At 43.8% G+C, this 12,393-nt stretch overlaps 1 long non-coding RNA gene across 1 annotated transcript; it reads right to left on the reverse strand.

Annotated features, from left to right (window-relative positions):
* Nucleotides 1-674: 674 nt before the first annotated feature.
* LOC121914716 lies at nt 675-3,629 on the reverse strand. The gene is made up of 3 exons (XR_006100565.1): nt 3,286-3,629; nt 2,338-2,620; nt 675-1,186 (listed from the first exon to the last, which is right to left on the reverse strand). It is a non-coding gene; the product is annotated as an uncharacterized LOC121914716 (long non-coding RNA).
* Between the last annotated feature and the right edge of the window lie 8,764 nt (nt 3,630-12,393).

A 12,393-nucleotide genomic window follows, 5' to 3' on the forward strand; every position in this document is an offset into this window, starting at 1 on the left:
TCGGTGGGGTGGTGAATCTGCTTTGAGATGTAGTGCCAATTTTAATAGAACCCTCTGAGCTGCCAAACCCATTCCCAGCAAATACCTTGGAAAGCTCTTTTAATGCAGAGTGGGTGCATTGTCTCACTAACAGAAAAGCCACAGCCGTCACTGATGTGGGTTTTGCTACCCACATTGTACTCCGCACTGGCTAGCCTTGGTAGTGTTCTAAAAAAATCACACTTTTTACTCATTGCTGGAGGCAGGATTCTTTCCTAACAAGATCCCCTAGATTTGTGGATATAAATCCAGGATATCAGGATATATACAGTGGGTCCTTGTTATTCACTGGGGTTTGGTTCCAGGACCCTCTGTGGATAACAAAATCCGTGGATGCTGAAGTCCTATTATATACAGTGGTCTAGCAGAATGGTGTTCCTTACATAAAATGGAAAATCAAGGGTTGCTATTTGGAATTTATAATTACTAAAAAATATTTTCAAGCCGTGGATGTTTGAATCCGTGGATAAAAAAAATCCGTGGATAAGGAGAGCTGACTGTATATATAGTTGGCAAGGGTTAAACCATTAATCTGTTATTGGCATTCCATAATAAAATAATCATAATTTGTATGCTGGGGGGAAAACCCCCCAGCTTCCGGTTAAATCATACATGTCAGACTTTTTTGGGTTGCAATTCATTAATAAGAAATATGCATGTTCTGGTCTCACTTCCCTTCCTCGCCCTCCTACACATTCGGATGAGCACAAACCAAGGAATGCTAAGGTTTCATGTCTCCTCCTCCAGTTTGAAAGGGAAGGACAGTTTTGAACGAGGTATGCAAGAATACCAAGCAACCCTTCGCAGTTCAGATGATGATGACTTATTGAGAAGGAAGGGTTGATGTACCACTTCGCTGAGCCACTGTTTCAGTCGGCGATGTGCATCTATACTCTGTTGATTTTTTTTTTTGAAAAGCGCAAACCCAGTTCAGTACCTCCTTATGCTAAGGAACAAATCAGTCACGAAATTGCCTCCAATTGACACTGATGAAATTGTGTTTACACGCCAGGCTTGCACGTCTGTGCTGGGTGGCAAGTTTCATTTGCATGCTAACAAACTTGAGCTCTGCTCTGCTGGGATGGAGAGATGATTCCTGCTATGGTTCACCACAGAGAAAGGCTGTTGCAAGACGGTCCCCCGTTCCCTGTATACAGATGAGGAAAGGGAGACAGTTTCCACGTCAGGGGTGCTGTGCATCCATGGTGGGATATATTCCACCTTGATAAAGGAGCTATCCAAGGCGCTAAATTCTACCTTCAATATCGATTCAGAACTTGGGTAGTTCATTCAAAGGCTGGAATAAATCCAACAGTAGATTCGCCGCACCTCTGCAGAGATCTGGCTGGGGTGAACAAAATATGTGTCTGGGGTGAGCCTTACCCCAAACAAGAGAGCCAGTGTTGTGTAGTGGTTTGAGTGTTGGACTAAGACTCTGTTAACCAGGGTCTGATTTACAGCTCGGCCATGAAACCCACTAGGTGGCATTGCGCCAGTCACATGCTCTCAGCCCCAGGGGAATCATAGAATCATAGAGTTGGAAAAGACTGCAAGGGCCATCCAGTTTAACCCCCTGCCATGCAGGAACTCTCAATCAAAGCACACCCAACTGATGGCCATCCAGACTCTGTTTAAAGACCTCCAAAGAGGGAGACTCCATCAAACTCCGAGGGAGCATCTTCCACTATCAAACTGCTCTTACTATCAAGACATTCTTCCAAATGTTGAGGTTGGATCTCTTTTCCAGTAGCTTGCATCCATTGCTCTGGGTCTTATTGTCTGGAGCAGCAGAAAACAATCTTGCTCCCTCCTCAATATGACATCCTTTCAAATATTTAAACAGGGCTCTCATATCACCTTTTAACTGTCTCTTTTCCAGGCTAATGGCAAACCTCCTCTGAACAACTCTTCCCAAGAAAACTCCATGATAGGCTCACCTTAGGATCGCCGTATGTCAGAAATGACTTGATGGGCACACAGCAACAACAACAACCCCCAATAATAATTCTGCCCCACCATGAAATTTTCTTCCAGTCACCAGATTTCTAGCAATGCAGAGTGAGTGGATTTAAAACAGAAGCATCTCTTTCTGTTGCATGTTAATCTAAACCCATGTTAACTCAAATCACCATACCATTTTTTAAAGACTCTTTAAATTAAGTTTCCAACTTGTTTTCCGGATATATTCTGCATCTTGGACAGCTCCTTTAGAGTTTGCACTAAAACCCAGAGCGGGTCTGTTCTGGCTCTCTGACGTAGAAGCCGCTGGCCATATGCAGACGTTCAGAATTAAATTACCTTTGTCCTCATGGATTATGTAGGACATGTAAGAAGTATTTGTGGCAGAAGGCAATGCAGAAACAAGGAACATGGAGGAAGCTAGTGTCGCCAGTGCACCGAAGCCTTTATGTCGCCAAATGTTTCAACAGATCTTTTGAACCAGAAACGATGACCTCAACCGCACACAAAAACAGAAATTTGGCATAATCTAGTTTGTTCTGCGAAGGAACCAAGCGGCTCTGCTGAAAAACCAAAGCGCTTTTGTCAATAGTAATGACTTTACTTGGCATAACACCGCTCTCTGCAGGAGAAGAAAGAGAACAGTAAAGGACTTGCCGTACCACTGCCCCTTATTTGGTTTTTTAAAATAACTATAATTAAGAAATGAAAAGACTCTCCTGAAGAGCCTGTCTTTCATTCCTTGGCCATGTGTATTTTGACCCATGGAGACCCCATGAATGTCATAGAGACAAGGAACACTCCAAGGTAATTTTGCCAGTCCTTTCCTCCAAAATACAGCCAACAGTAACTGGTATTCATTGGTGGATTTCCATTCAGGTCTTAACCAGGGCTGAGCCTGCTTAGCTTCCAAGACTGAACAGGATCTGGGGTCTTAAGGGTATTTAGGAATCTCTAGGTCCTCCAGCATGAGTCTACTGGAAAATGACCATAGAGTTACAATGGAGGACCTAGAGATTCCTACAGAAAACACTCCCCTGGGCATTTGTAGGTCCTCCAGTATGTTTCTATGGTCAGTGTCTGGTAATGTTGACCACAGTTGCACTGGAGGACCTAGAGATTCCCAGATACTGTTGTTTTTTGTGTTTTTCCCACTTTCATGGGGTCCTGTGTCCCTAACCCAAGCAAATGTGGAGAGCCCACTGTACTGCCTTCCTACCCAAATCCTTTCCAGATTTGTTGGACTACACCTCCCATCACCCACTGCTGCCTGGAGATGATACAAACCGTAGCGTCATCCATTTCGAAAGCACCAGGCTGCGGAGGCCGAGGCGGTGCAACGACCCTTCACACAAACCCTCCAGATGGCCCTGAGTAAGCCATGCTCTGTTGTTTTTCTTGGCAGGGTAACTCTGGCACAGGGTGCCTTTCGGTGTCAATGTCGTGCGGTGCCTCTTTCATTTCAATGCACAATCCGAATCCAAGATTGTGCACAATTTATCAGAATTCTGTAGATTGGAGTGTTCTCAACACGATGCCAGACAATATCTTGATTGACGCTGGAACATGCTGCTCTCCATCTCAGCTTTGCTTCTCAGACCCCATGGTTTTCTTTGTCAGTTGGGATCCTTTGCCACCCGCTTGTCGGCTGTCTCTTTTTCTTGTTAATGATTTATTACTCATCTGTCTAAATCCTGGCAACATGCAGAGGAAGCGACAGGGGTTTCATGATGATTGCGGTCTTTCAGCTTGGTCCAAAGCGGACCAATCCATCAGCGGAAGGTCATTTCGACACATAAATGCCCTGAACTGCAGATGGAAAAGTTGGGGAGGGGATGGAACGATCCTTGGATCTAACAGGACACAAGACTTTCACTCAAAGACTATTCACACTATATAGTTACAGTGGTACGATTCCACTTTAACTGCTATGGTTCAATCCATGATTGTGGAATCCAGGGTTCAAATCTGCACTCAGGAATGAAAACCCACTTGGTGACCTTTGGCAAGTTACCTTCTCTCAGCTTTAGAGGAAGGCAAAGGTAAACCCTTTAAACAAAACGTTACCCCCATAGGGTTGCCATCAGATGAAGACTTGAAGGCACACAACAACAACAACAACAACAACAACAACAACAACAACAGGAATTTGGCCTGCAGGGAGCATCTGAGGTTGAAAATTGGCCCTTGTCACGTTGCCCATTCCTGCATTAGGATAAACTGGGATTACACCAACGCTGCTAACTTTTTCTGATGGAGTGTAAGGAGGTATCCAATACAGTACCTACCTGTGCAACATTTCCCCCAAAGTGTACAATGTCTGCTGCACCGTTCCAAGTGTAGCTCCATCTCCCGCTTTGCACCAGCCCTCCTCCTGATTTTGGTCTGTGCACTACTCTGAATTTTGTGATGCTATTTCTCAGATCAAAAGGTGCATATCAAGTGGGGCAAGTTTCCTGCAAAACAAAACAAAACAAAACATGCATACTAGAGAAAATTGCATTTCTTTGGTGAAATAAATGCTTATAATGGCTTTGAAAAAAACACTATGGCCTAGTAAAGAAACTTGGCACAAATTTACAACATGTGAAACTGTTATGGACCGAAAAGACTCACTCCTAACTTTTCATCCACTCCTAACTTTAATACTTCACACGCAGTCCTTACATCCCACCTCTCTTTTTTTGCCACTTTCCATGCCTGGCACTAAGTCGAATAAACTCCAAGTGCTTTAAGTCTCTGCATTTGTTCTTTAAAAAAACTTCTTTTTCCTTACAATAATGGCATTCCTTGATGCATGTCAAATCCAAAATCTCCAACTGGATGCAGCAATCCTTGCACAGCAAATGGTTGGTGCGAAGTTTCTGGAGAGAACATAAGGCAAATAAATGGTCTTCTCTGCCCTCTCCAAAAAGGGACTTACACAAGCTAAGTTGCAAACAGCCTTTGCTTGATACCTTTTATGTGACCCTCAGAGCCATTAAAATAGTCCTTGCCAATTATCTCTCCGCTGAACTTTTCAGAATACGTCCATACCTTTTGCTGTTGCCACGGGAGATGCCTTCCTTGCCAGCAATTATGGACACGTCCTTCGCTCTCCGCAATTATGGTATTACCAGGACTGGCAAGCGATGCAATGTCAAGGGCTGTAGAGTCTGAAGGTTTCAAGTGGCAACTTGGCTGCTGGGATTGGCAAGATGTGGAGGGTCGGCTAATAAGCAACGCCAGACGAAATGGCACCTGGGAACATCCAAAGAACGTAAGAACCGCGTCACAGTTTCTGAACAAATTTTCCTTGCAGAGTCTAGTGGCTCTCTGTATATTACTGTAGACATACAGCCCTCACCATTGGGCACTCCAAGCTGGGGGTGATGGGTGTTGGAGTCTGAGAGTGTGTGTGACTAGCCCAAGGTCCCCCAGTGAGTTTACATGGCCAAGACGGGATTTGAACCCTGGTCTCTGGACTTGTAGTCCAATGCACAAACCACTACACCACAGTGGGTTTTAGACAGTTTTGTCTAAAAACCAGAGCAGATGGATCGCACGCAGTAACATGGACACACTAGTCAGTGCCACTGTTTATAGTTTCCAGTGTGAATATTGCAGAGTGGAAAACTTCTCTGCAAGTGTCTCACTGGGGCTGCCTAGTGGAGTAAAATGCAGCTGCACTTAAGTTCTTGGGCATTGCTTCTTGCATAGAAAATTTGGTACCACCAGTGGAAGAAAAGGAAGAGGTTCTTGCACCACAAAAAAGAAAAAGGAAAAAAAGAGCAGTATTTCAGCATGTTCCAAAAAATTATTTTTCAAAATCAACAATATGCGCACATGAAATGCAGCCACTGGGGTGCATCTTTGTTGCTGTTGTGTGGCTTCAAGTCTTTCCAACTTATGGCGACCCTAAGGCCAACCTATCATGGGGTTTTCTTGGTATGATTTGTTCAGAGGTCATGGGGTTTTCTTGGAAAGATTTGTTTTGAGGAGGTTTGCCATTGCCTTTCTTGGAAGCTGAGAGCATGTGACGTGCCTAAAGTCATCCAGTGGTTTTACATGGCCAAGTACGGATTTGAACCCTGGTCTCCAGAGTCATTGTCCAATGCTCAGAGCATTAAGCCATGCTGTCTCAGTCTAGATGCATGCAGGGTGCATCTACATTGTGGAAATAATGCAGTATTGACACCACATTAATTGCCAGGGCTCCATCCTACAGAATCCTGGGATTTGTAGTTAGGCAAGGGACCGGCACTCTTTGACAGATTTATTTAATTCACTTATTTCAAGGATTTATATCCCGCCTTTCTCCCACAATGGGATTCAAGAAGGCTAAAGACCATGTATTCTGTTGGATGGAGCCCTGGCAGTTAAAGTGGTATCAAATTGCATCATAACTACAGTGTGGATGCACTCCAGGTCAGGTCAGCATAGCATAAGTATACGAACAAATGTTGAACCTTAAATTATCAGTTATTAAAACAAATGCAGTAGGATTCACCTAAAACAAAAGCTCATTCTGTTGCAGCTTAGGTGATATTGCATTATTTATTTCAGGCACATTATTGCAGCCTGACTCCAAAAGTCTGCATTTTTCCAGTCTTCCCAGTGCCAAGACTGCTAAAAGATATCTAGCTAGACAGAGGATGAGGAAGAAAAGGGGTCAGGGAAATAAAAAGCCTTTGAAGAAGAAGAAAAAGAGCTTCTCTGTCAGAGGCGTTGTCAACTGAGTTATGGCTCTTAAGTCGCCATGTGGTGACATTAACCCACCCGAACGACTCCAGTGCAAAGTAACATTTGAAATTTAGTGCCCATATGGGACTGGGAGCAATCCATATGTTTGAACATTACCTTGACATTTATTTACAGCTTCTTGAATTCCTACACTCTTATCACTTAGGGCTGTGCTTAGCAATTTTAGCAGACAAATGCAAGGCACAGAAGACATTTTGCATTGCACCACAAGAGGTCACTCTTGGAACAATCTATTTTGGAAAGGAAACTCCAAACTGAATTTATATGTAAGATCTTTCCCTCACTGTTAAGGGAAGACAGTGGTAATAATGGAGGATCTGCTTCATCCCTTCCTTTGCCTTACTGTTTTAGCTATCCTATGAGGCTGAGAGTCAGTGGATTGCCCAAGGTCTCCCAGTGGGTTTTCATGGTGGAACTGGGAATTGAACTTCAATGCTCCAATGCTAAAACCTTGCTTAGTGTAAATCGACATCATGTAGCAAAGCGGTGTTCTGCTATGCCACCTTTTCCCCAAATACTGACTTTGTGTGGGGCTGGAAAGAACATTTAAAATAAAATGGTATCTTTGCAATTCGAGATTTATTCTTTGCACAATTCTCATGTGTTCGTTCTGCACAGAAAACAGCATCTTCGCAGCAGGAATTAGCATTCGCTGCGTGGAAAATGCAGCCAGCCTGGCTCTACTGAACTGTTACACCATGGCAAATAAAACTACAAACATATGTATAAGGGGACTTTGTTCCTTGTTGTCCAGTCGGCTTCAACTTATGGCCATCCTATGAATCTCCAATTTGTTAATAGCCACATTCAGGTCTTGAAAACTCAGGTCTGTGGCTTTCTTCTGCAATGTAGTCTGCATCTGCAAAGTAGTCTTTCCCCTTTCCTACTGACTTCCACTTTACCAAGCGTTCACATTTTCCCCCAAGGAGTACTTCAATCCCAAAACTTGTTGTTGTTGCTGTGTGCCTTCAAGTAGTTTCTGTTCTATGGCGAACCTAAGGTGAAACTATCATGGGTTTTTCTTGGCAAGATTTGTTCAGAGGAGGTTTGCCTTTGCCATCCTCTGAGGCTGAGAGAGTGCGACTTGTTGCCCAAAGCCACCCACTGGGTTTTTGCAGCCGACTCATAGAGTCCCCTGTCCCAATCTTTTTCTTTGGCACCCAATGGTGCCACCCCCGACACACTCTCGTTCTGAGCGTTACGTGTGCCATCGTGTCCCCCTCGCCTCCAGCCCGGTTTCCAGGCCTAGTCTCCATGGCATTCTCTCGCAAAAGCAACGTTCCTGGTGCATTTTTTCTTCTTTAAAGGAAGGCTGTGAAATCACTGTCAGCTCCCCATCCCTTCTGCCATCAGATGGTTTGACACCCCCACAAAAGAAAGGTCAGCCCTAGACTGTGGTTGCTCCCCACTACTTGGCCAAATTCTTTGGGAGTGGGAAGGAACCATCTGAAGGAGGAAAAATCTTGTCTATTTTCACTCGGAGACTTTAGAACTCATCAGTTTCATTGACATAGCAAACTTTTTAGTTCGGCAATGACGACAAATCTTGTCCCCAACCCCGCTTGGTCTGAGTTTGTGGCCAAAACCCTGTTTTCCAGCTTAATGTAGAAACAATGCAGTTTGACACCACTTTAAGTGCTGTAGCTGCATCCTACGGGAATCCTGGGTAGGGCCAGTGTGACATAGTGGTTTGAGTGTTGGACTATGATTTTGGAGACCAGGGTTTGATTCCCCACTTGGCCGTTAAACCCACTGGGTGACTTTGGGCTAGTCACACACTCTCAGCCTCAGATGAGGGCAATGACAACCCTCCTCTGAACAAATCTTGCCAAGAAAACCCCACAACTGTAGAATCCTAGAGGTGGAAAAGACCTCCAAGGGCCATCCTTTCCAACCCTCTTCTGCCATAAAAGAAGACACCATCCAAGCCATCCCTGTGACAGATGAGCATCCAAGTTTTTGCTTAAAAACTTCCAAAGAAGGAGACTCCACCACCTTCTAATAATAATAATAATAATAATAATAATAATAATTTTAGCCTGCCTCTTTCTGAGGATCGAGGCATGTTACAATAAAAAGATAAAAATGCAATACAATAAATCATAACAGAGTCTATTCCAGTGTAGAACAGCTCTTACACTTAGGAAGTTCTTCCTAATGTTGAGGCGGGATCTCTTTTCCTCGAATTCAGGGGTTCCCAACCCTTTTGATTCAACTTTTTTAGAATCAGTTTCTATGGCGGAGTCCCTAAGAGGCTTACTCTATATCTTACAAGGTTTTTTTGTGTTTCTTATTGTTTAATTTCATTCAATTTTTATTTATTTCTTTTTCCTGGAGCGGCCGCAAAGCAACCAGGTTAGTGCACACTGAGTCCTAAGGGAGCTGCAGGTTGGGAACCCTTGCTCTGTGTCCTCTTTTCTGGAGCAGCAGAAAACAAGCTTGCTCCATCTACATGGAGGAGATCCATCTTATCTCCACCTTAGATGCTTTTAAGAAAGCTGTCAAGACGGATCTCTTCCGGTGGGCCTTCCCCTTTAACTTGTGTAAAATAGCCCCATCCATCTCAAGGCTCCAACTCTCTGATTATGACTAGATAAGGAATTTTAACCTTTAATTCTGCCATTGTATTATGGGAGGGTTAATTTGGTTGGGTTTATTATTGCTGATTGGATTTGTATTGTGCTGCATTGCTGATTGTATTTTATCCAGCTGTACTGCCACCTCGAGAGGTGGGAAATATAAATAAATTTATTATTATTATTATTATTACTTTTACATAATAAAAAAATAATAAAATAATACTTTTATTTATATCCTGCCTCTCTGCCAAGGACAATCGAGGGGCCATTGTTTTAGGGCAGTGATGTCCAAGCTCTGGCCCTCCAGGTGTTTTGGACTCCAGCTCCCAGAAGCCTCAGCTACCTTGGTCAGTGGTCCGGGATGTTGGGAACTGAAGTCCAAAACACCTGGAGGGCCAGAGTTTGGACACCAGTGCTTTAGGAGATATCCAGGGCTTCCTTGGGTAACAGTGGTGCCTGATGGTGCATAGAATCATAGAATCATAGAATCATGGAGTTGGAAGAGACCACAAGGGCCATCCAGTCCAACCCCGTTCTGCCATGCAGGAAATCTCCATCAAAGCATCACCGACAGATGGCCATCCAGCCTCCATTTGAAGACCTGCAAGGAGGGAGATTCCACTATAATCTTGGAGGAAGGAGTGTGTTTCACTGTTGAACAGCCCTTACTCTCAGGAAGTTCCTCCAAATGTTGAGCTGGAATCTCTTTTTCTGCAGCTTACATCCATTGCTCCAGGTCCTAGTCTCCGGAGCAGCTGAAAACAAGCTTGCTCCCTCCTCCATATGACATCCCTTCAAATATTTAAACAGGGCTATCATATCAGCTCTTAACCTTCTCTTCTCCAGGCTAAACATCCCCTGCTCCCTGCTTCATGGTTTCCAGACCCTTCACCATTTTAGTCACCCTCCTTTGGACACTTGCCTCCAGTTTCTCAATGTCCGTTTTGAATTGTTTTGCCCAGAACTGGACACAATATTCCAGGTGGGGCCTGACCAAAGCAGAATAGAGTGGCACTATGACTTCCCTTGATCTAGACACTAGACTTCTATTGATGCAACTCTGTTCCACACCCAAAGAGCCATGCATTGGCCATGGGGGTTCATAAGGGTGCGCCAGAGAAACTCCCTCACACCCCAAAGGCCTCTTTCACACCTTGTATCCGGAGCATAGTGGGTCTGAAATGTAAGTACATTTGATGGAACCTCATGCTCAGTGAGTCTGGTTGATGGACACTTTCTCTCAGCCTAAGGGAAAGTGTTTCACCCCTGCATTAGGGTTGCATTGAGACGGTTTATGTCCTGGTCTAGCTCAGCCATAGAAGGAGTCCTGCAAGCCAGGCCTTGCTGGGGGGTGTCAAGGGCAGCTCATTAAGACAAGCATGTTGACTATATATATATATATATAGGATTTATTAAGTGGAGACTTGAACGAGGGAAAGCTTCGGTCTGGAAACAATACTGCCCCCAAGCAGAAACATCTTATTGCGGTGTGAGAAATGCAACATATGGTTCTTTCGTTACCGGGACTTAATAAAAATCTTTTTCTTTCATGTAGTATTAAAATCAGGTCCAGAGTGGCTTTTAATAAAGGAAAGGAGCTTGGGGAAAAGAAGAAAAAGGAAAAGAAAAAACCCTTCAGTGGTGAAATGCCAATGAGGTCCAACGCGACTTCAATTTTCATGGTGAAATGATTACTTTTTAACAGGAACGTACACGGTTTTACGGGACAGGAGTCAAAGTGTCTCTCCTTGTCTGGAGGGTTACAGGGCAGATTGAAGCTGAATTAAAGGCAATAACCATTTTAGATTGGAACAGAATCTGAACCTGGATTTGAAAATCTGTGATGGATCTGAGTCAGAAATTAATGAGGGGAAAAATACATGAAGGATCTCCTTCAGAAGCTAAAACTATATGGAGAAACGTATTACTGGAATGACTCGGAAGTAGTTTGGATTAACATCTGGGCAAATTTATTCACGTTTTGGGTTTGTCTTGGCTTGTCTTCTATTCAAAGCTGGAGAACAGCAGACAGGATCAAGTGAAAAGTTAAAGGTGCCGTTGAATGGGGTATGTAATTGGATTAAAGTTAAAAACATGTTGCAAACTGAACAGCAGAATGGTTGAATCCTATTCCTGATCCCAACTAGATCTCATTGACTCAATGGGATTTATCTATACGTTGACTTCTACATGCAACAGGTACGTAGTTAAAGGGGGCTATTCTAGTTGGGACTCATCAAGAGGGTTCAAACCCAGATGTTACAAATGGATGAAGAGCCCTATTGAAGTAGGTCAAGGTGGGTCCATCTACACCAGGATGTGGTTAATAGGATGCTTCTAGAATCACCAGATGAAGGGCATGAAAATAATGCTTCACTTTCACAGTGATCCACTCTCAACAACTGAAATCCATAAATATCCTCCATGTGAATATAGAAACCTTCCAGTTCCATTTTGCATTTTCCTCAAGTTTTGCATCAGTTTCTGAGGGACGCCTCCTCCTCCTCTCCCACTTTCTTCTTCTTCCATGCCGTCTCCCCCCAAAGTACACTTAGCTCCCCTTTCTGCAATCTCCACAACATGAAAAATTTGGCACTAGTTTGCAAAACTAGACAAAAAGAAGCAGAAAGATGGTTTTCCCTTCCCTGTCCCTCTCCAGGCGATGCCCTTTCCATCCTGAACTGGCAGCTGGGAGATCCCCCAAGAAAAGATGGATGATCTGCTTGTGGCAAGTGACTTCTGCTTCTGAAGACATTGGTTGCAAAAGGGTTCCTTCCATTGAAGGCTGGATGTGGGTTTGGGCAGATACATTGAGGAATCCCAGGCAGAAAAAGAATGAGCATGGCGGCAGTGGTGATGGTAATATGAAAACCAGCATCGGGTAGCGGTTTGAGTGTTGGCCCACAATTCTGGAGATCTGGGTTTGATTCTCTGCTCAGCCCTGGAAACCCATTGGCTGATCCTGGGTAAGTCACCTACTCTCAGCCCCAGAAAAGTCCATGATAGGCTCACCTTAAGTCAGAAATAATAATAATAATAATAATAATAATAATAATAATAATAATAATAATAA

This window comes from Sceloporus undulatus, chromosome 8 (genome assembly GCF_019175285.1).
Source record: "Sceloporus undulatus isolate JIND9_A2432 ecotype Alabama chromosome 8, SceUnd_v1.1, whole genome shotgun sequence".
NCBI lineage: Eukaryota > Metazoa > Chordata > Lepidosauria > Squamata > Phrynosomatidae > Sceloporus > Sceloporus undulatus.